Raw genomic sequence first — 23,003 nt, 5'->3', positions numbered from 1 at the left:
TGTCTCTCCTAGTCTTTCTCTTCATTAGACTAGCCATGCTGAGAATTGCAACTGTACATTGTATGTTTTAGCCTTAAACTTTGAGGGTTAGAATCCAAAATACTCTCATCACTTTGTAGTATACGATCAGCAGTGATCTGTATGAGTACCACATGTATCTGTATTACAGCCCAAAGTGTTGCTTTCATTTTACATTATTCCTGATATTTGGAGAACAACAGAGTGTGCAGTGATCAATGTGCAATCTATTGTTCTCCAAATATCAGGAATAACCTGACTAAACACAGTAGGATCAGTTTGTGCCCTTCAGTGACCTTCGAAATATAGGAATCTTACTGCAGCTAAGATTTATATGCCAAAAATAGGCATGTAATTTAATTAGTAGTGTTTTGAAATGATTAGATTTATTCTTATAATCAAAGAGGGAGCATTATTTCTTTTTTTATTGAAGAATTAGAAATTAGAAGGTTTGTGCCTCTACCTAAACTTAGTCTCTTCTCACCTGCTTACAATCTTTCCCTGCTGGCAAAAGAAGCAAAATGGATCATAGGCAGAGGTATCTACAGGGAAGAAGTACAATAAATCAACACAGAGATTACATGGATACAATCAAAGCATTTCCAATTTTACATAGAATTGTTTGATGGCTTCCATCTTGACTTTGTTCAACTCCCTGTTAATATTAAATCATTTTTGGAAAACATCCTGAGTTTCATTAACTAACAAAGAGGAATGAAATTATAGGCTGTAAAGGTGGCATTATATTTACAGTGAGACAGATGTATAATACATAGAGTCACACTGTTTAGTGAGGCATGGAACCCACAAAGCAGAAATAATCAGGTCAGAAAGCAATGCAATGGCAATACAACGTAACTCATTTGAGGGACGAACAATATCTTTCAAATATATTTGCATCAAATTGTGGGGAAATTACATCAATATCAAAACACACCCCAAGACACCCCTTTATTTATGCAAAAAAGGCAGGATTCTATAAACAAGTACTATTTGATGACACAGTGGCATTTCTGTTTACCTTTATTGAAACTGTTGCTTCTTTCATAAGAAAATAACCTTTGTCGAAATAGTGATAGAATAGCAATAGCATTTAGAGATACTTTATTTACTGCTCTACAGTGTTTTATAGCACTCTCTGAGCAGCTTATAATGTCAGCATATTTTCCCCAACAAACTAGGCCCTCATTTTACTGACCTTGGAAGGATAGAAGGCCAAGTCAACCTCAAGCCCTATCAGGATTGGACTCCAGGCTATGAGCAGAGTTTGCCTGCAACATTGTATTCTAACCACTGTTCCACCAGGGCTCCACTATCTGCAAAGTATATTTTCCATTCAATGTAACCAACAGGTACATTCAGACACTTCATAACTTTTAAAAACCTATTTTTAAAAATATTTGCATAAATAATTAGTGCTACCAATTCCATTACATATTTGTGAAACTTTTGTAACTTATATAATTATGTAACTTCCATCTCGTGAATTATTTCAATTCATTCAAGGGAAATCGGCTGCAAAAAAATCGTGAGTTTTTGGGTCAGAACATGATTTGGTCATGGTCAGAACTGTTCGTGACCAGAACTGTTCGTGACCAGACTATATTGAATTTTGGTATTCAAACTTGTGACAATACCATGGATAATAAAGGAAACAAACAAAAGAATAATATAAACTCATCAAATCATCCTGCTTCAGATAGATTATACAAAGTTTTTTAAGAAGCTTATAATGCCAAGAAAGATAGAAGGAAACAGAAGAAAACAACAAAGCAAGTTTCATGGGCTTAATTATGGCAGTACCTGGTGCACCAAAGGAAAAGCTGAAGAGGCAGACTAAGGATAGGTGACCCTGCAGAAGGCCTATTTCTATGGTCACTAAGAGCCAACACTGACCTGACAGCACATAATAATAAATCATTAGTTTATAAAAATGTAGAATGTGAAGGTATTTTTTATAGAGCTGTAAGAATAATTATCAAGATTGTGCTTTGGATTCAAAGAGAAAGAAAAGATGCTTTGCACCATGCATAGGTGCTCATATAACACTTATGAACTCCCTAAAGCAGCAGTGAATTTTACAGGATCGTATATTTTTAGTGGACTTTTTGTTTTTTTTTTGTTTTTGCAGTTGCAGTGCTGGGCAGTCTCAAAAAAAGATGTATAGGATTTAAGGAGTTGCCAAGAGGTGCTTATGTGTGCACCAAGTGTATTCTAAAACATCTTCCTTTTACATACAACGCACTTCACAGTGATAACAATAATAACAACAACCATTGTAACTATTATTTTTTACATTTAATTTCCTTAAGCAGAATGAGCTAAGAATGTGCACAGGAAAAAAAACCCAAAACTAAACAATGAAATCTGCCTACCTGTCACTCTGGCACACATTTCTCTATTATTAAATCCTTCCTGTTTTATGGGCAATACGCACACTACTGTATCTGAGTGACTCACCTGCTTTTTGAAGATTAGCCAGCCTTCAATCAAAAAACTGCACAACTTCTTTTTGGCAAAAGACTACTAGATTCCCCTTATGTGGTTACACTTTTTAAAAAGAGAGGGTGTGGTCAGAACCAAACCTAAAATTCAATGTCATTAAATATATCAATATAACTTTCTAGTTAATAATTACTACTTTTGTCTTTCTGTCATATGCAAATTAGCAATTAGGGAACAATTTTCCTCTGGAAACCCCAAGGATTTTCAATGGTCCCCTCTATCCTGGATTCTTCATCCCAGAGCAGTTATTTAAGTAGCTAGATCAAATGCAAACTCCACCTCTCCATGTAAAGCAATTGAACAGTGAGATTTGCTAGTTGTCAGCTAAATTTAGCCCAAAGCAATCATATCAACAAGGGATTGACCATTTCCTGCAGTAGATAATTTAAAAGGGCACACAATGGAGGGGGAGATGTCACAAATGCTAAAAGCTTACCAAAATCAAACCCTAGTTTGCGGGGAGGGGGGAGCATTGCATAGAAGAGATTAAATAACGTTTGCTGTTGATCAGTCATATTTACATAATATGTGAATATGTTCATTTATAAAAATAGATGAACATTGTGAAACTCTTACTCCAATGAAATAGAAATGTAGAACATTTCCATTTGACAGCTATCGCAGCCTATTGTCTGAGTGCTAATTGAAGTTGGACAATTGTTATGATCTTGATTTTAATCTTGAGCTTGGCCTAGAGGATTTTTCAAATAGGACTGCTTGCAGTAGATGTCCATTTTAACAAAGTAGGATACATGTCCATCATATCAGCAGATCAAATATTTGAAATTCATTAACAAAATTAGAAGACAGTATTTCACAGTGATTAAGAAATGAGTTATGACCGCTGTGAAAAGGGGGGGGAAGCATCATTCATGGAGAAGGAGAGTATGGTGGTTGCAACAACAGAGTGATGCTCATGCCTCTTAAATATGTAATTCATGTTAAAAAATAGCAGGGCTTTGCTTGTGCAATTGTAATTACCATGTTTACTTTTTTTTACCTCTCTACAGCATCCTTACTGGATGGTCTTTGTATAATTCTCTCCACAAAAAGCAATACTCTTTGAGCAAATTCTTTAACAGCACAAAAAAGAAGAAGGTTATAGAATCCAGTGGGATAAGGGAATGAAATGCAGAGATTGAAGAAAGGCAGAAGTGTCTGTTTAGCTACTTGCGATGAATAAGAGGGCCCATTTCTGAGGATCAGTGATCTGGAAAGTAAATATTGTCATTGTTGAATGTTAAGCTGTTCCTTTCTATCATACATGCAATAGATATTAATAAATATATTCAGATATTGCAAAAAGGATGTTTCCAGCCACTTTTCTTCTCAAAAAAAACCCAAATGAAATAGGTACTTCCATGAAACTACCCCATTGTTCAGGGAAATGAGGCCCTCAGAGAATACAAATGTCAAACCTCGTCTGCAGAGAAGGAACTGAACACCTTGAAATATTTTCTGTTTACTGCTACTGCTTTTTGTAATATTTGTTAATATCATTTGCCTTCAGGAGACATACGCTGAATTCATTCTGGCTTTTTCTTCGCACATGTCATATAATCTTTGTTGCAGAGATAATAGCAATTTTTGATACTTTGGCCTTTTCATTGTTAGGCAATTTGATAGCAATTCCCACTCTTAGCATTAATAACCTGTGGAGAAGTGAAACAGAGAGGTTGTTCAAAATATAAAGAATACAGAAATGGCTTAAATAACTAAGTCATTAGGATTCTGATAGCTTCTTTTCCATGACAAAGATAGTGATGAAAAAAGGAAATGAAACACCGTGCATGCATTCATTGGGAAAATGACTATAATGAGACCTGAAGACAGGAAATATTATGAATGCAAGCCATTTTCATTATTCTTTGGGGACAAGCATTTAACGTTCATTCTATCCATCTCAATATTTTCCTTGCACAACTATCAAATTTCTCCATTTCTATCCTTGAAGAATGTGTTTCAGTGAGTATACAGTACTTTTTCTTTTCTAATCTTAAAGATATAACTCTTACATATTTCTTTCAGCTGCAGGGGGTTCAGAAAAGTCAAGATGGCAGCTATCAAAATCCGTCCCTTTTTAATGTGCAAGATTTATTTTAAAGGAGCAGGGCTTCAATTTCCTTAATCAGGCTGCTTGCTTGGCCTTAATGATCCTCCACTCCACACTCTGCAAATCCCAGGCAAAAGAACTGGTGGATTGGTTCAGTCATCTGCTGCTCTTACCTCTTTCCTATCTCCCCTTATTACAACCAGTTTCATGTTTACAGAGAGAAATGATAGGGATCTGGTATTGTCTAGTTGTGTTGGACTATGGCATACTGAAAGCTGCAGTCTTGAAACATCTGGAGGGCCCCGTATAGAATAAGGATGATATGACTTGACATAAGAAGAAAACTGAAATAATCAAAGTTATATAGACATATTCTCTCTCTCCCTCCCTCTCTCTCTCTCTCTCTATCCCTCCCTCCCTCTCTCTCTCTCTCTCTCTATCCCTCCCGCATGCACACACGCACGCATACCCCTCCCCAAAACTGGTCACAGTGTATTAGAATTATTTTGATCTCTTAGGTTCCATGCAAAAATCATTGAGACATTATTTCAGATGCCTAAAGCAAAACATGGCCTTTTAAAACCCATAAATACCTATTTAAGCACAACAACAGAGAGTATCCTCTTATCTGCACTAGCCATTGACCACCATGGTAACTTCTCATAATATTTTTCAGTATGGTGTCTAGCAAAAAATATTATAAAATATTAAAATTATGACTTCCAGATGTGGCTGCTGGGTGGTTTGGCGGTCTTCTGGTAACAAATATCAGGTTTACTTGAATGCAAATTATCTTGCTTGCTATACATTGCTTTAGTAGAATGATTGGGGTTGGGAAACAGTACTGCAAGAAGATGGTTAATTCTGAACTCTTTTATTAACACCCTTCTGCAGACCAAAACATACAGGTATAATATAAGTATCATATGTTATTTTATAATGGCTTCATGAAGATTTTCATTAGAGAAATAGTACTGAGAGAAATTTCTCTCTTACTCCAGAACCAAATTATAGAACCCTGAGATATTGAAAAATATGTATTATATCTCAAATGTGGCTCAGGAAGAAAACTTCCTTGTTGAAGTATTTTTGTCCGTTACATTCCTACACCAAAATCTGGACAGTGCTTCTAAAATCTTGAGTTGCTATATGTAGGAAGATACTATAATCTGTGGCAAAGGATTTGTTCCAATGAGACAATCTTTGCACCCTTAAAATGCCTGCTATTGTTTGACCCTGCATGCAGTAGGAAGCACTAAAAAGAAACAATATTCCCAAAGAGTCTCTCTTATATTTTATTCACAACTGCTAAGAAGAAACATCACCACCTAGCTGTAGAACTTGGCTTTTTTACAGAATTCATGTTAGAAAAAAAACAGGTGTTATTTTTTAAAAGATAGTGAGCCTCTCTAATATTATTATTTGGTAAATAGAATCAAACTCCATCAATTTCAGATTCAAAAAAGAAAGCAATGGTATCTGTTAAAGAGACAGCAGACCAAAGAGAATAATCACAATTTTCTTTCTTATTCTGTTTTATTAAATTAGATACCATTATCTGTAAGATAATGGGCAATCTGGTCTCTGTGGAAACATGTAATCAGAATATGAAAATTCAGTGTAAATCCTCTTTGGGAACAACTGCTATAATATTATACATCTTTTCAGACAATCTGTAGCTTGGGAGAAAAACTCTTTCAAAATATATTTGCCCTAAATAGGCAGTTTTCTATAATGCAAGGACTAACTTTTAATAAACTTATGCCCTTGAAAAAATGTTAGATTTCCATCCTATAGGGCCTAGCAAGTAGAGTTGTTTTGACTGGAGGATTATGGCAGTATTATGGAAATAATAATCTATTATGTTGGAGTCACCAGTATAGCAATGGTGAGATTCAAAAAATTTTACTACCAGTTTTGTGGGTGTGGTTTGGTGGGCGTGGCATGGCTTGGTGGGCGTGACTTAGTATCCGTGGCTGGAGAAGGATACTATAAAATCTCCATTCCCTCCAGATCAGCTGGGACTTGGGAAGCAAGGAATAAATGGGGGTGGGGCCAGCAAGATGTGGTATTTATTGGTTCTTTGAACTACTCAGAATTTTCCCTACTGGTTCTCCAGAACTTGTCAGAAACTGCTGAATACCACCTCTGCAGTGCAGTCAACTCTGAATAACAGTAGTCAAATATGAGCATTTTGGGATGGCCAGCAGGTAGAGTTCATTCAGAAATTTGAGGGGAAGGACAGAGAGAGGTTTAAAAAGACGGGATTTGATTGGAAATAGGGAGGAAGGGGAAGGAGGGAGAGAACAAAGAAGAGGAAAGAGAAAGAGAGAACAAAAGTGGGAAGGAGAGGAAGATGAGAGAGAGAAGAGGGGAAGAAAGAATGATATGTGAACTGTGGACAACGAAAATGAAAAGTGGAATGGAAAGTACCATGGAGAAGAAAAATGGTGCAGGATGAGCTGCTGGGAGGATCGGTAGAGAAAGATAAAGCAAGCGAGGAAATAATGACTGAAACTAGAGCAGAATAGATGGGATGGGAGAGTAAAGGTAAGGAATAGGACAGGACCAGAAAAAAAGGGGCAAAAAGACAGAATAACAAAGGAGGAAAGAGGAGAGAGGGGGTGAGTTGGTAGGGTAGAGAAGTGAGTGATCAGAGATGAGACAATGACGAGAGAGAGAGGGGGGGGGAGGGAGGGAGGGAGAAGGAGAGAGATGTTGATATGCCAGCTGAGTGATACATGCAGGGGAATTGAGGGTGGGGAGGAACCCCAATCTCCTGGAGAAAGATAGAGAATTTTTCCCTGGACATTAGTGACTCTTTTGGGGGTGATGCTACAAGTGGAGGCTTATCCATAATTATTTCTAGCCCTTTTTTGCAGGAGAGGTGATCGCTCCAGATACATGAGCTAAGTAGGTAAAATAAACCCCATCACTATTAATAAGTAACACAAGAAACAAAATATCCAGGTAGACTTAAGCAGATGCCTGAACAGAAGAGCAGGTTCTACAAGTGGTGAGGGCCCCATCCCCAGATCTGAGGATATTTATTGTAGACATGAAAGTGGACTGAGATACCCCCCAGGTGTAGTTGGTCCACCCAAACATCCAGACCAGTGACTCGTGGACTATAAATCAGGGGGTCATGATCAACACATGCTCTTGGACAGGCCATTGGTCCTCAAGAGGAAGCACAAAACCCACACAAGGGATACCAGGGACAAGATTTCTCAAGGCTATGACCATGTGCAAGCAACAATCATTTGGGAGTTGGGTACAGGCAACTGCATATTGGGGATACAGCCTGTGCCCACAGGGGAGGAGGAGTATGAAAGAGTCATACAGGCAGTAGATGAATTCCCAGAGACACAGAAGAAACAGAGGATCAGAGAGATCCTGAAAAGTCTCACTGCAGAAGCCAATAGAAATTTAAAGTTTAGTTGGAAGTCATGTATGGCTTATGATTACCTCATCAAATTGCAAGAAGTGTTTGATCAACAAAGACAATTTCTTGCCTGATTTACCAGTCTGAGCACATGTATCAACAAACCTTGACCTTGTGACGTTATCAGAAAAGTTACCACAGTCGCAAGTGGATCAGTTAAAAGAGGGGAACCTTCCACTGCTCCAGCCAAGAATTTATTGACTCACTGGTTTGCTATAATTGTGGGGATAAAGATATTTACAGACATATTTGCATGAGGCTGCCCAGACCAAGAAGTCACATCCAAGTGAGAAACTCCCAAGGGCCCCAGTGAAGAGCCAACTGGATGCCCACCTACACCAACTAGCTTTAGCTTTAAGAAGACAGAAATGGGCATCAAAACTGGCAATTGAAGCCTCATCAAACCTTTGCCACAGAATCAATGGGTATTTGGTATTTTTGGTATTTATTGAACATTTATAGGCCGCCCTTTTCCCTGAGGGGACTCAGGGTGGCTTACAACAATGAGGGAAGGGAGTGCAAGACAAGACATAAAAGAAAAACGTGAGTAAAAAATTAACCATAAAACACAACATTCACTCAACATTCGGGCGGGGTGAGAGTAAAATCCTATCCCCAGGCCTGACGGGATAGCCAGATCTTGAGGGCCGTGCGGAAGGCCTGGACTGTGGTGAGGGTGCGGATCTCCACAGGGAGGTTGTTCCATAGCATCGGAGCTGCAACTGAGAAGGCTCTCCTCCGCGTAGTCGCCAGTCGGCACTGACTGGCGGATGGAATTCGGAGGAGGCCTACCCTGTGCGATCTGATGGGACGCAGGGAGGTAATTGGCAGAAGGCGGTCTCTCAAATAGCCAGATCCACTACCATGGAGCGCTTTATAGGTGGTAAGTAGGACCTTGAAGTGCACCCGACGATCAACAGGTAGCCAGCGCAGCTCACGGAGGATCGGTGTTATGTGGGCGAACCGTGGTGCGCCCACGATCACTCGCGCGGCCGCGTTCTGGACTAGCTAAAGTCGCCGGATGCTCTTCAAGGGCAGCCCCATGTAGAGCACATTGCAGTATTCCAGCCTAGAGATCACAAGGGCTCGAGTGACTGTTGTGAGGGCCTCCCGGTTCAGGTAGGGCCGCAACTGGAGCACCAGGCGAACCTGGGCAAATGCCCCCCTGGTCACAGCTGACAAATGATGGTCAAAACTCAGCTGTGGGTCCAGGAGGATTCCCAAGTTGCGGACCCTGTCTGAGGGGTATAAATTTTGTCCCCCCAGCCTGATTGATGGAACATTAGCCAAATCCTTGGGAGGAAAACACAACAGCCACTCGGTCTTTTCCGGGTTGAGCACCAGTTTGTTAGCTCTCATCCAGTCTTTAACAGCCTCAAGGCCCCGGTTCATCACGTCCACCGCTTCATTGAGTTGGCACGGGGCGGACAGATACAACTGTGTAACGTCCGCATATTGATGGTACTTAATCCCGTGTCTCCGAATGATCTCGCCCAGCGGTTTCATGTATATGTTGAATAGCAGGGGGGACAAGACCGAGCCCTGCGGCACCCCATAGGTTAGGGGCCTCGGGGACGATCTCTCCTCCCCCACCAACACCGACTGCGACCTGTCCGAGAGGTAGGAGGAGAACCACTGTAGAACAGTGCCGCCCACCCCCACCTCCCGCAGTCGTCGCAGAAGGATACCATGGTCGATGGTATCGAAAGCCGCTGAGAGGTCAAGGAGAACCAGGATGGACGCATGGCCTCCATCTCTGGCTCTCCAGAGATCATCGGTCAATGCGACCAAAGCGGTTTCTGTGCTGTAACCGGGCCTGAAGCCAGACTGGAAGGGGTCAAGATAGTTAGCTTCCTCCAAGGTACGCTGAAGCTGGAAGGACACCACCTTCTCAACAACCTTCCCCACAAAGGGGAGGTTGGAGACTGGACGGTAGTTATTAAGAACTGCTGGATCCAAAGACGGTTTCTTCAGGAGGGGCCTCACCACCGCCGCCTTAAGCACGGAGGGGAAGTACCCCTCCCGAAGAGAGGCGGTAACAACCGCCTGGATCCAGCCTTGTGTCACCTCTCTGCTGTTGGCAACCAGCCAAGAGGGACACGGGTCCAGTATACAGGTGGAGGCGCTCACAGCTCACATAGCCTTGTCCACATCCCCGGAGGCAACATCCTGAAACTCAACCCAGAGATGGTCTGCCAAGTCATTCCCTTGTGTCTCGGCTGGATCTGCAAGAGTGGAGTCCAGTTCCGATCGAAACCGAGCAACTTTGTCCGCCAAGAACTGAACATACTCCTCAGCCTTACCCTGCAAGGGGTTCCCCGTCTCCCTCCTATTTAGGAGGGAGCGGGTTATCCTAAACAGGGCGGCTGGGCGGGACTCGGCGGACGCTACCAAGGAGGCAATGTGTGATCTTTTGGCTGTTCTTAATGCCCGAATGTACTCCTTGGTGCAAGCTGTCAACAGTGCTCGGTTCGACTCGGACCTATCGGACCTCCACAGGTGCTCTAGGCGTCTCCTCCGGCGCTTTATCTCCCGGAGCTCCTCGGTGAACCAAGGAGGCCTCCGTGAGCCGCTGACCCGGAGGGGCCGTAGTGGCGCAATCCGGTCCAGAGACCCTGATGCTGCCGAGTGCCAGGCCGCAGCAAGAGTCTCCGCCGAACTGTGGGCGAGAGCATCTGGAATAACCCCAAGCTCCATCTGGAACCTAACAGGGTCCATCAGTCGCCTGGGGCGGAACCACCTGGTCGGTTCCTCCTCCCATGGTGGGGTTTGGCCTCCGGAAGTCTAGCCTCAGTAGGTAGTGGTCTGACCACGACAGGGGAATGGTCTCATTTCCCCTCAGACCAAGATCATAACTCCACTGCTCCGAGAGGAATACGAGGTCGAGTGTGTGCCCCGCTGAGTGGGTAGGGCCTCGGATTACCTGGGTCAAGCCCATGGCTGTCATGGAAGCCATGAACTCCTGCGCTCCATCAGAGTGTTCACCGAGCGAAGGCAAATTGAAGTCCCCCAGAACCATTAGCCTAGGGAACTCAATTGCTAGCTCGGCTACTGACTCGAGGAGCGAGGGGAGGGCTGCTGCAACGCAGTTGGGAGGCAGGTACGTTAGCAGCAGACCCACTTGACCCTTGAGGTCGAACTTCACTAGTAGGGACTCACACCCGGCAAGCTCCGGAGCAGGGATCCTACGAGGAGCTAAAGACTCCCGGACTACAATAGCCACACCGCCACCCCTTCCCTGGGCTCTCGGCTGATGAAGCACCTGAAACCCGTCTGGGCACATCTCTATGAGGGGGACTCCTCCCTCCGTGCCCAGCCATGTCTCAGTAATACATGCCAGGTCTGCCCCCTCGTCTACAATCAAGTCCCGGACGAGGGGAGCCTTATGAATAACAGACCTGGCATTTAGCGACAGCAGCCTGAGACCAGGGTCCTGATTGCTCACGCCATCTGACCTTGGAGTGGGACTCATAGGGCCGGAAGGAGGGATCTCTGCGATATAGCGAACCCTCCTTCCCCGGTAATGGCCAGCCCTAAAGTCCCCGCCGTATCTGCCTCTCCCTGTTATGACCGCAATGCTCCGACTCTCTCCCGTGGGTATAATTCCCCCAACCACCCCAATGACCCCCGCATGCCCCGCCAGGTCCTCCGAATCAGACATACTCAGACACTCACACAAACAGTCCCCACAATATAATTAAAAACACAAAAAAAAATACAACAGTAATAATACTAAAAGTGGGTCTTTCATACTAACACATTCAATCCCATACACTCAACATACCCGATTAAAATTGCGCAAACACAGAGTTTAAATTATGAGTTCCGGAAGAGCCAGCCTCCCTTCCTCCAAGTTCCAGAGAAATCCAAGGCCAAAGTCCAAGGTCCGTATTATGTAGAATGGTTGTAGATGGAGGGGGGGGCAAAGCGCAAGCCCCAGATATTAACAAGCACCAGTTTTGTAGTCTCACACCCTCCAAGTCAAGATAAAGCGTAGAATAATCATCAATAACGGTCCATAGGAGATGTAAAGATGATATGCGGGGGGGGTATCTTGTCCTCCCCCTCTCCTAAAGTCCTGGGAGGGCCAAAGTCTAGATGTCTAAAGTCTACAAATGACTGGAACCAGTTGAAAGGGGGAAGGGGAGGGTGCCAGCTTGGTGCCCAGTTTTTAAAATGCCAAGTCCCTGTCCCTGAAGCTGCCATCCTCTATCACTCCTTTCCCCAGACCAAATGCACCATAAGTATGTACACCATAAGGTGTCAAATGTTAAACAGGTGGTCGCTGCTCACATTGGGTGTTCCAGGGCAGCAGTGGTAGCAAGTGGTGGAGAAGGGCGGTTGTTCCAGGCCAATGCCGATGGTCGCAGGCCAGGCAGTAAAAAGCTCGTGTTGAATGAAAAAAAACAGGTAAACAGGCAAGCAAGGCTCCACAGCAGCAGGGGCAGGCAGGGAAAGGAATTGTCCGACACACGGGAGGATAAAAGGAGAGGCTACAACGGCGAGAGAGGTAGGCACCACAGCACAGAATAGGGGAGGGGTGGGCGTTCAGGCGAGCTATGATGGTGGTGGCTAATCGCCGCTTAATTCGCTCACCCAAGCCACGATAATTTCCCCTTCTCTTTAAGGCAATGGAAGATGGCAATTGAAGCCTCATCAAACCTTTGCCACAGAATCAATGGGAATACTTTCTTCTGTGTCAGGTCTCTATCCAGGAGAGACTAGTGAAAGTCAAGCAACAAGACATTGCACAAAAGCCTCCATAAACCACTCTAAGCATAAACTACTAAACCAGGTGCACTGGCCCTGGCTGGCAGAGTCCCCAGCAAACTAATAGGTCCTGCCCCCATAGTGCCAGTGCAACTCAAAGGCATTTACACAAGGGCTCTCCTTGACTCAGATGTGCAAGTGACATTATTGTACAGGCACGTCTATGACAGGCACCTGAAACACTTGCACCTATAGAAGTTGGGCAATTTGAAGATTTGGGGCACTGGAACTGAGAGGATTCATTACAGTGGTTACCTCCCCATCCAGTTAATGTTTGTCCCCCTGCTTGTGCAGCATTCCAAACCTGTTGACACCTTGGCCATTGTATGTACTTGCTCTTCAAGAGCAACCTGGAGGTCCGGATTGTGGGGACAAATACCGATCTAATCAGGTGACTGCTCATACCTCTTGTTCCAGCAAGTAACCCAGAATCAGGGGGCATTCACTAGGCACTGTGGGCAGTGTACCAATGCATGGTGCAAGAGCAACAGGCCCCTGCAGAAGGAGAGGGGAAGCTCTGGAAGCTGAGTGAGGAAGGCATTGCAATCAAGGGAGGTAGAGTATCTGCGAGCATCCATTTCTGTTTTCAAGCTAAACAGAAAACAGTCGGGGCCCTAGGGTAAATTCAAAACTGATCACACAAGAGGAGATGTTGGAGTGCACCAGTGGTGGGTTTCAAAACTTTTTGGAACCTCTTCTGTAGGTGTGGCCTGCTTTCCGGGTCCACTGGTGGAAACTCTTCTAACTGGTTTGGTAGATTTGACAAACCGGTTCTACTGAACTGGTTTGAGGTAGGAACCCACCTCTGGAGTGCATGTAATCCCTGAGGTGGTTTCCACATGGACATTGCAACATACCCAAAAGAAAATTTGGTTGGGGTCCAAAATGCTACTGATCTCCTGATGAGGTTGAAGGACTGGATGTCATTAAGTCAAAGTTCTGCTATCCCTGTTGCATCATCAGGGGAAGGGGCCGAGAAGAAGATCCCAATAGAATGATTCTACCCACAAAATATCCCATTTATTCCAGAATGGGTAGAGCACACTAGAGACCAATTTTTGAGATGATGGCATTTATTCTTCAAAAATGAGTTTAATATAGGCTGCTCTATGAGTGCCCAGCATCAAATTTGATTACAAAAAGATAGGGCATTCAGAAAGGTCTTGGCAGATTCTCTTAGATGACTTGGATGACTTCAGAGAGCATCTGGCAGAGTTAAAGAGGTTATCCAAGAGTCTCAGAGATCCTATGCCTCTCCTATAATTGTGGCACAGAAGAATGGATTCTTGAAAATGTGCAGATTACTGCACTCTCAACCAGAGGACCATTCCAGATCTATACTCTACCCTACAGATTGAGGCCACCTTACATTGCTTATGGGGGGGGGGGTTCAGTCTGTTGGATCTGAGAAGTGGTTACCATCAGATCCTCAAGCATCTAGCTGATCAAGAAAAGACTGCTTCCATTTGCCCACTGGGTTCTACAAATACAATTGGATGTCCTAGGGTTTGTTGGGGGTGGGATGGGGGAAGACTTTCCAGTGAGTAGAGTGAGGAGGTGAGTGGTCAGGACACCAGATGAGCCAGAGGACAACAGAGGCAAACTGAGCAAGTAGAACAAGCAGGCCAGAGGGCATCCAGATGAGCCATAGAATGGCTGAGGGGAGCCGAGCAAGCAGAATGAGCAAGCAAATGGGCAGTGGGGAACCAATAATCTGACAGATCAAGAGAGAGATAGAGAGACAGATGTTGAGATGCAAGGTGAGTAATACACAGTAGATGACAGTAGATGATGTTACAGTATATACAGAGTAGATGACAAGACTGAAGGAGTGAGGGAAGCCCCAATTGCCTGGACAAAAGGACAGAGGGATCCAGACTTTAGCTGCCCTTTCAGGGGTGGCACTACACCAGTTTGTTGAAATATTACCTATTCTAAATCAATATTTTTAGAAAGATAATTTGCAGCAGAAAAAAGTGTTTTATCTTTAGTACAACAGTGTTTCTGAACCATGGCAACTTTAAGATATGGACTTCAATTCCCAGAATCCACACATTGGATGTGGAGGGAGGGAGGGAGAGAGAGAGGGAGGGAGGGAGGGAGGGAGGGAGAGAGAGAGAGAGAGACCCACTTTCCATAGTGTGTTCAATTTTCTTGTTTGAGATTATATGAAAATGAACTTATATAGGTGGAAAAAAAGACTTTAGATGTAGTAAATTAAAGGGTCCTGTTTTCTTTTGGCAAGAATGGAAGTGTTGTATGAAAAGTTGGTGCTGGAGATACAAACTAAAATGTTCAAATAGATAAGTGATGGTACATCGAGATTTGTTTAAAGTCAGTAGAATCTGGTAAATTCTTCGAAGGAAAGACTTTTAAAAATGGAATACTGAAACAATAATACTTAGACACTATTGTTAGTATTCCTACTTGAATAAATATTCTTCGTCTAGAAAAGGTTTTTAAAAGTGCTTCTTGGATCAGGGACATTAATTTTCATGCCACTTTTAATGTGTCATTTACATTTTAATAAGGAATCCAGTTCAATTCAGATCCATTATAGTGTAGGCATTTTACATCCATGAATTAATTTTGTCTTCATTTTCCAAAATGACTCTTCACATCATTTGAAAGCAACTTTTAATTAAATCTGTCAGGTAGTGGCATCATTATTACACCTGAAAGATTCAAAAGAAGGTGAATGCTAGATGGCCACAATAGTGAATTCCGTCCACCCGCCTTTTGAAGGCTGATCACCTTTAAACTAATGAGAATGAAGAGTGGGACAATATAGGATAGATCTAATTAAGATAATGAACTAGAGATTATGAGCATCACTACAGTGTGTCTGAAGAATTTTAATGGAACAGGTTAACAGAAGGTTAAGTAGACATTAAAGATATATTATTTAAATGCAGACAGACAAAAATAAAATTTGATCTTTTAGAGCTAAATAATATGGAGTAACAAAAGCTCCAAGTTTAATATATTTTACTTTTATAGAAAAATATTAATAACAATACATTAGTCAAATGGATATGCAAAATGTAAAATGATATGATGTAGGAAACATCTGAACAAACTGATGGTGTTCAACACAACTGAATTACCAACTATTTTAGCAGTCATCAAATATGGAGCTTGCTGCTCTTCAGGGATATTTCTTGTGGCCCAGAAAACTAAATCCCTTCTTCATTTTGGTTTTGCTGGCTTGGGAATGAATATAAGCAATCTTTATGCATGCTTAAATATATATGAATATGTATTCAATATGTATACATATGAATAACAGAAAAAATGGAGGGCAGTTATAATTTATAAATACAAATCTTTGGCAGCAATAAGAAATTTCTTCTGCCCACCTGAGATATAACTTTCATTCCTCTTTTTCCTCTGTATCAAATAAACTTTTAAAATATACGTTGTATTAGTTATGCATGTGTACATTCCATTGTTGGCAACGAAGATATATAGACATATACATATTCATATGTATTTTTTAAAAAGACACATTTTCATGGCTACTAAAAGGACACAAAGATGCATTTTTCCTGGTTTGCTACTGCTTTCTGATCTGTTGTCTACGTTCCCAGTATAGCCTACAGTCCTCATGTTCCTTGGTAGTTTTCCTAGTTAAGCAAGCTTCTAAAAGCAGTGAAAGTTCCTCCAGGTACCTACTAGAATGGAATGGAATGGAATTATAAACACATGCACACACACAAACACATACATATACATATAAACACATGCATACACGCAATATAAATATAAAATATAAATGTAATATAGATATAGATATATAAAAACTACATATACATGAATTATGCTTTTCAGAGGAAGATTGTAGTGGAGAAAAACCTAAGTAACTCTAAGTAACCAAGCAAAAAACTAGGCATACTTTATTTAGACTATGAAATTACCTGAGAGTAACTGTTAGAAGAGGCATCATAGCAGAGTCTTGGTTTCCTGGTTCAGATATAATAAGCTTGGGAAAATATGGTGATTTTCTCTGTATCTATCCACCATCTGGTTGGATATTAATGGCCATATATTAATGAAATATACCAAGTGTTAAGTGAATAGGAAAATACAGGTTATAAGAGAACAATATATTCAGTCTATAACAGAAAAATACTTTGAAAAGACTCAGCCAGATACCTCTGATTCACAGAAAAAGAGGAAAGAGGTAGAACAATCAATCTTACATTTTTGCAAGATTCTGTTTTTATAGTCACTCTCAGCAAAATAAGTTCTAGCTTTTCTGTAGAGTTAATTTTCTGATCTGGGCCAGCAGGTGGGCTTATAAAATGTATTTTTCCCAATTGGGAGCTTTTATTAGGTTTTGTTTAGAATTAAGATATTTCCCAGTTTTGGGGAAAAAATAGTTCAATTTATGGGAGCCCATCTGAATCAAATCTGTGAATTTGTCTATCATTAATTTACAGTTGTAAAATACTATCAAAATAATCAAGGCAGACAGGTGGGACCTGAAAGAAATAATATTATGAATTGTATTCTATCATATATTCTAAAATTCATATATTTTTATTCATCTATTCTAAAATTATGGAAATGGCATGAAAAAAAGCCAGGGTGAGCACTGATTAGTCAATTCTTTAATAATCATGTATGTTGTACCTACCAATGATTCTAGCTTGAGATGAAATTTTATTTTGCTATTCCCTGCCATATCTATCTTTAATCAGAATTTGATGAATGATGCTCTTCCAATCACTTTCATTCAAAGGAAAGTGCAATGTGTTTTTAGAAGTGATGTTGCCATTTGACTACTATATTGTCTTGGCTGTTACAGACAATGATCTCAAATATGTTCTTATATACTTTTTCAACATTTGAAAAACAATCTTGTTAAAATTAGTCAAAGTTTTCACACAACTAAACTACTGGGCTGTTTTTTTTTAATTGGGTGTGACATTCCAAAATATAGCAATTATCATCTTATTTTGTAGAACCAAGTTTTAATTTTTCAGCCATCCTTACACATAATAAATGATCTGGGATTTTAGAAAGCTTCTGGAAAAAAATTATAGAATATACTTCTATGGTACTGTAAATTGGATTATTAGTTAAAGTCCAGGATATTTTATAATGCTTTTTTATTGGTTCGCCCTAAAATGCTATCTTGACAAAATGAATATGTGAGATGATGCAGAGTAATTCATGCTAGCCATACCCACTTTTTTATTCTGCTTTTATTATGTTTACAAATAACTTAACATATCCAATGCTCCTTCTTTCTGCTATTTTCCTCACAACAACCCTTTGAAGTGATGCCCAGTCTCCTAGCTCGATTTCATATGTAAGGCAAGAGTAGAACAGTTTTTTGGTTTACAGCTAGTAACTAGCTTTAATATTGTAAGCTATATTCTGAATATTGGTCATAGATGGTTCTTGATGACATTGATATACATATATAGAACTTTGGATGGAATTTTGGGTTCAACTATGGTCATAAGTTGAAAACTATCAATAAATTGCCACCAAAATGTTATCAGAAGCAAATATAAAAAACAGTAAAGTACTAGCAAAGGATGTTCCTCTTTGACTTAATTGCAAAAAAACTAACCGAACCCAGCCAGGAAGAGATGCAACAGTAATACAAGGAAAATTATTGTACGGCTGTAAAATAATACATAAATTTTTAAATTTTAAGGTTTTGGTCATATTTTATGATTGCACATGATTACTTTCTTTGTAAGGAAAATTTCTATTGCCTTTTGCATTTAGATTATATTTATTATGTAATGATATTTGTTTTAAAACAAATTAGAACAAACTTTCCTAGGGAGAGGTTTTGCCAAATCACTTGGAAGAAGTATATTTGTGGCCAACTACATGGAAGAAAAGTTGTTCAGGGAAACATAAGTAAGTCTGGTGATAAAGTAATGAGCTATGATTTAGAAAGCTCTTGGTTTTCTACTTGTCTTTGGTGCCCTGTCTGGAGTAAGACTTTTTTCTTTTAGAAGGAAGGGGAAGGCAAAGGTGAAGGGGAGGGCTTAACTATGGCCCTGAACTGCAAAAATGTTGACGACCATGAGATGGGAGCAAATATATCTGCCATCTCATGTTTATCCAGTTTTTGCAACCCAAATAGGACAGCTTTAAGTTATCTTGTGCTCTTTTCTAATAATATAAAATGTAATGAAGAGTGATAGTTCTGAGACCTTTGAAAAAGTTTGTAATTATTTACCCTGAATGGTTAATGATGAATGCAGCAGTGAACCAGTTTAATCAAAGCTCATAATACTAATTGCTTGAGCTCAAATGCCAAGGGAGCTTCTAACCGGAATGAGTTTTGATGAACTCAGGCCTACAGTATTCCCGTGGGCCCTTAATTCCACATTTTTGCACTAGAAACAAAGCAAAGTCAACTAATGATCTTTTGGGTCCTATATGTAGCTTAATATATGCTTTCCTTTCAAATATCTTTGAGGCAATTGCTCCTTTTCTGTGAGAAGTCAGTAAAGATGTTGAGGGAGGAAAACTCTTCAGAGAATTGGAGGACAAAATTCTATTAACTAATGCAAGTTGAAAAGCCAATTGCATTCGTGGCTGTGGAACGCAAAAATATCCACTTTTTTTAGCAAAATGAGAGCCTTATCTTCCAGATTGTAATTTTACTTCCACTACATGGAACATGGTACCCAGCAGACAAATTCTGATATCTGCTGTTGCTCCATTTTTTCAGCAATAATTGACATCACACTAATGAGGATTTGATAGATGTTGGAAAGTATCCTTTAATACCTTTGCTATATTAAAATTACTGGTATTATGCATCCTTTTTTAAAAAAAAATAAGGTTAATATATTCAGAGAATTCCACCCTTCTGATAAAGAGCCCACTGTCCATCACTTTGGTATAAGAATATTTTATTGATATTCTATTTATATCAATGACCACTATATATGCTTTCTTTGACATTTGCATTATTTGCACAATATATTAATATTTGCAGTATTAAGCATTGCAAAGTCAATGCACATCTTTCCATACCAGCTATGGCATGAAATAACGATGTACTTGGGGAATTATACACTTCAGTGTAAGGCTACAAACTAATTCATGATGCAGAATTATGATTAGTGAACATTCATGATTCAAATTATGAATGGCAATTGCTAATATGGAAGGAGTAGCAGAACAAAACTGGGAAAAAAAACAAAGCAGTTGGTGGAGGTCCTGCCTAAGTGCTCAGCAGCAGCTCAAGAAACAAACTCTGCAATTGTTTAAACTTGATTATTGGGACAGAAATTCTTTATATTACATCATGTAGAGCTTTTCCTAAAGAAAAATATTATATTCATTTCAATGATTTGGGATGCTTTTTGATACAGGACCAAAGACATTATTATATTAACTGGAATTAACGTATCCATCAAATCTGTCTATATACTACCTGTCAATAGTGAAAATACTTTAATAGCCTTCATTTAATATTGAGTTGGGAATCTGTGGTCCTCCAAATGCCACAACTCCAAGCCCATTAGATCAAGTCCTTGGAATTCTCCTATTTCTGCTTTTACGCTATTCCCTTTAAGGAACCTGATTAAGCAGCTCCAAGGAGCCAGCAAAAGAATGGGATTGCGCCTCCCCTTCATTGAGCAAATGAACTGCCTCTAAGCTTTCCAGAGCTACATGACTGCGAAACTGGAACTTTTATTTGGGTTGCATTGTAATTTACCTCAAAATAAATTGGCTTGGCTGTCAAAATCAGTGGACACCATGGGAGTGTAGAGATCAAAAACTGCTTTTGAACTGGTGCACAGTACTCATACAGAACTGCCAACAGAATTTCTATAATGGGTTAAAATATTTTGTGTATCCTGCAAATTGTAGTATGTACAAAGAGCCACCAGATGTCACTGTTGCTGCATACAAATTGCATTTTACAGGCTTTGAGATTAATTCCCTTTCAATCACAGAGAGCCTGAGTTGAATTTTATGTTACACAAACTAATTTAAAACATACAAGGATTAAGATTCTACCAAATGCAAAAGGACATGTTTAAGCTTCTACTACTGTCGATGAAACAATGTATGTATGTATGTTTAGAATGTTTAGAATGTTTATTATAATTTATAGGCCGCCCTTTTCCCTGAGGGGACTCAGGGCGGCTTACAAAACACGGGGAAGGGGGTACAAAGACAAAAAACATAAGACAATACATAATATTAAAAATAGAGCACAACATTCATTCATCATTCGGGAGGGGACGAACTAAGATTTTTTATCCCCAGGCCTGACGGGACAGCCAGATCTTAAGGGCCGTGCGGAAGGCCTGGGCGGTGGTGAGGGTGCGGATCTCCACAGGGAGATTGTTCCATAGCGTCGGAGCTGCAACTGAGAAGGCTCTCCTCCGCGTAGTCGCCAGTCGGCACCGACTGGCGGATGGAATTCGGAGGAGGCCTACCCTGTGCGATCTGATGGGACGCAGGGAGGTAATTGGCAGAAGGCGGTCTCTCAAATAGCCAGATCCACTACCATGGAGCGCTTTGTGAGTGGTAAGTAGGACCTTGAAGTGCACCCGGAGATCAACAGGTAGCCAGCGCAGCTCACGGAGGATCGGTGTTATGTGGGCGAAACCGTGGTGCGCCCACGATCACTCGCGCGGCCCGCATTCTGGACTAGCTGAAGTCGCCGGATGCTCCTCAAGGGCAGCCCCATGTAGAGCACATTGCAGTATTCCAGCCTGGAGATCACAAGGGCTCGAGTGACTGTTGTGAGTGCCTCCCGATTCAGGTAGGGCCGCAACTGGCGCATCAGGCGAACCTGAGCAAATGCCCCCCTGGTCACAGCTGACAAATGATGGTCGAAACTCAGCTGTGGGTCCAGGAGGACTCCCAAGTTGCGGACCCTGTCTGAGGGGTATACATTTTGTCCCCCCAGCCTGATTGATGGAACATTAGCCAAATCCTTGGGAGGAAAACACAACAGCCACTCGGTCTTTTCCGGGTTGAGCACCAGTTTGTTAGCTCTCATCCAGTCTTTGACAGCCTCAAGGCCCCGGTTCATCACTTCCACCGCTTCATTGAGTTGGCACGGGGCGGACAGATACAACTGTGTATCGTCCGCGTACTGATGGTATTTTATCCCGTGCCTCCGAATGATCTCGCCCAGCGGTTTCATGTATATGTTAAATAGTAGGGGGGATAAGACCGAGCCCTGCGGCACCCCACAAGTAAGGGGCCTCGGGGACGATCTCTGCCCCCCCACCAACACCGACTGCGACCTGTCCGAGAGGTAGGAGGAGAACCACTGTAGAACAGTGCCGCCCACCCCCACCTCCCGCAGTCGTCGCAGAAGGATACCATGGTCGATGGTATCGAAAGCCGCTGAGAGGTCAAGGAGAACCAGGATGGACGCATAGCCTCCATCTCTGGCTCTCCAGAGATCATCGGTCAATGCGACCAAAGCGGTTTCTGTGCTGTAACCGGGCCTGAAGCCAGACTGGAAGGGGTCAAGATAGTTAGCTTCCTCCAAGGTACGCTGAAGCTGGAAGGCCACCACCTTCTCAACAACCTTCCCCACAAAGGGGAGGTTGGAGACTGGACGGTAGTTGTTAAGAACTGCTGGATCCAAGGACGGTTTCTTCAGGAGGGGTCTCACCACCGCCGCCTTCAGCGCGGTGGGGAGATGCCCCTCCCGAAGAGAGGTGGTAACAACCGCCTGGATCCAGCCTCGTGTCACCTCACTGCTGTTGGCAACCAGCCAGGAGGGACACGGGTCCAGTATACAGGTGGAGGCACTCACAGCTCGCATAGCCTTGTCCACATCCCCGGAGGCAACATCCTGAAACTCAACCCAGAGATGGTCTGCCAGATCATTCCCTTGTGTCTCGGCTGGATCTGCAGGAGTGGAGTCCAGGTCCGATCGAAACCGAGCAACTTTGTCCGCCAAGAACTGTACATACTCCTCAGCCTTACCCTGTAAGGGGTTCTCCGTCTCCCTCCTATTTAGGAGGGAGCGGGTTATCCTAAACAGGGCGGCTGGGCGGGACTCGGCGGACGCTACCAAGGAGGCAATGTGTGATCTTTTGGCTGTTCTTAGAGCCCGAATATACTCCTTGGTGCAAGCTGTCAACAGTGCCCGGCTCGACTCGGACCTATCGGACCTCCACAGGTGCTCTAGGCGTCTCCTCCGGCGCTTTATCTCACGGAGCTCCTCGGTGAACCAAGGAGGCCTCCGTGGGC

General features: G+C 42.0%; 1 long non-coding RNA gene across 6 annotated transcripts in view; it reads right to left on the bottom strand.

Moving 5' to 3' along the window:
- Positions 1 to 421: 421 nt before the first annotated feature.
- Positions 422 to 23,003, bottom strand: part of LOC116520490 — a 37,883-nt gene continuing 15,301 nt past the window's right edge. For 4 of the 6 annotated variants that reach the window (XR_004256795.1, XR_004256790.1, XR_004256792.1 and 1 more), the window contains 2 exons: positions 16,709 to 16,814; positions 422 to 4,175 (listed from right to left, as the gene is read on the bottom strand). This is a non-coding gene — a long non-coding RNA (uncharacterized LOC116520490). Of the gene's footprint in view, positions 4,176 to 15,710; positions 16,466 to 16,708; positions 16,815 to 23,003 lie in introns of those variants that run through there. The other 2 variants (XR_004256791.1, XR_004256793.1) reach the window with 2 other exon arrangements.

This window comes from Thamnophis elegans, chromosome Z (genome assembly GCF_009769535.1).
Source record: "Thamnophis elegans isolate rThaEle1 chromosome Z, rThaEle1.pri, whole genome shotgun sequence".
Classification (NCBI taxonomy): domain Eukaryota; kingdom Metazoa; phylum Chordata; class Lepidosauria; order Squamata; family Colubridae; genus Thamnophis; species Thamnophis elegans.
The sequence above is the reverse complement of the archived record's forward strand: the minus strand, read 5'-3'. Positions and strand labels throughout refer to the sequence as shown.